The sequence below is a fragment of the Poromitra crassiceps genome, assembly GCF_964638095.1.
Source record: "Poromitra crassiceps genome assembly, chromosome: 2".
Lineage (NCBI taxonomy): Eukaryota > Metazoa > Chordata > Actinopteri > Beryciformes > Melamphaidae > Poromitra > Poromitra crassiceps.
Window position 1 is genome coordinate 14,472,155 of NC_139624.1, and position 2,099 is coordinate 14,474,253.

Sequence of the window (2,099 nt, forward strand, 5' to 3'; positions counted from 1 at the left end):
CACTTGAAGGAATAACTAGCATTAGTTAGTTGTTGTTTTGTTTTACCTCTACCCACCCCTCGAATCCCGACTCTCTACGAACTTCCTATCCCTATCTATGGCCCCCTTTACCTACCCCCCACCCCCCTTCTTTGATGGAATGGACAGACATGCGGTCACAGTGACCTTGAACTTTGACCACCAAATTCCTTCAAGGCGTCCCTAAGATATCGCATTAACGGGCATGGAACGGGTGGTCGCGAGGTCACAGTGACCTTGAACTTTGACCTTTGAACACCAAAATCTAAGCACTTCATCCTTGAGTCCAAGTCGATGTTTGAGACAAATTTGAAGAAATTCCGTCACGGCGTTCCTCAGATATCGCTTTAACGAGCATCGGACGGATAAACATGCCTTTGGAGGCATAAGAAGTTTGCACAATTGCGGTCTAAACAACATATGGTGCTGCGGGCGAAAGGAAAGGGTGGCGCGGTGGGGGGTGATATCAGCAAAAATCTTACGATATTGTGTGAAATAATGTGTATGGATGAAGTGGGCAGATTCCAGTGTGAAGGTGTGGAAGTATGTGGATGTGAAGCAGGCCGGGGCTGGAGAGCTGAAGGTCCATAAGAGGATCTGGATCCTCTCAGCATACTACAACACTCTGTTCACGACGAGAGACGAGTTGAAACTTGCAACTACCTGCAACCAGCCCCTGTGACTTGACAAGCTGAATTGCTGGCGACGTGCTAAAATGGTTTTTGTCTCATTGCGAATCATTGGATGTAAACTGGGCTTTAGATCCTCCAGTCACCACACACACAATCAGCTGACACATCTACTGAGAGAGAGAGAGGGAGGGAGCCCAGGCAGAGACCTCTGAGAGCAGCAGTGTATCGACTGAGCACTGCGATGATGGGTGGTGCCGTCAGTCACAGATTTGTTTGGAAACGGATATTATTCCACGTTTAAACTTGGAAAACCCCACAACAAGACCTCCTCTCTCACCAACTGTAAGCCTTTGCTAACATTGAGACGGGGTGGACCGACTGAGAGAAGCGCCACATGTAAAAGAACTTTCATTTTGAAGGAACTAAAATCATAATTACAGAGTTGCATTGAGTTCAATGAGTTTTCAAAGCAACTTGAGACCAACAGAGTTCTAAAGAGGCCAAGTCATTGGATGAATGAATAACAGAAGCAACATTCATAAAAAAAAACTGGGAAGTTCTTTGGTTGACAAGAACAGTCTGGACAGTCACAACAACATGGCAAACAAACTGAGGACCTGAGGTGGCAACGCGGAGCTCCATACCTGCCAACATTAAAGAACAACATGGAGATTTCTGGGGTATCGCCTCCCGCTCCCCGACAATCAGATCTGTCAGGTCCGTTGAAGCACCATCAGTGATGTGATCCATTGCTGTGTGCATTTATGCTGACTTGTCGGAAAAAAATGCGTGCTACCTTATCCGTAAAGGGGAGTTTTGAGGGTCTTCATAGAACCCATTTTCATTCAGATATCTTGAGGTGAGAGGTCGAGGGACCCCTTTGACCCCCTTTCTCTAGCATGGCATGGTTAGTACCGATGGATACCTTTAGGTTGATCTAGTTTCATGATACCAGGACCTTCACTATAGATTAGATATATATATATAGATGGATACCTTTAGGTTGATCTAGTTTCATGATACCAGGACCTTCACTATAGATTAGATATACCGTAAATTCCGGACTATAAGCCGCACCTTTTTTCCCGTTTTTTGGCCTTTTTTGGCCCCTGCGGCTTATATAACGGTGCGGCTTATCTATGGATTTTTTCCAAAAAAAAAAAAAAAAAAAAAAAATCTCTCTTTTTTAGCACTCTTTCTAACTATAAATCCTATATAACTATAATAAGTTTTAATTTCCTCTCTTGCCCTCTTTTCACCACACTGTATGACACTGTGTGTACTGTAAAAAACAACACAGGTGGTGTTGTGTTATGTTGTTTTGTTGAAATGTTAATAAATGGGAGCTTCCTCAAACAGCCATCTCTTTCCCGACAATCCCCTCTGTGCATGAACCCTTACATATGGTAATTAAACATTAAAACACAAAAAAAAAAAAAAAAAAATACC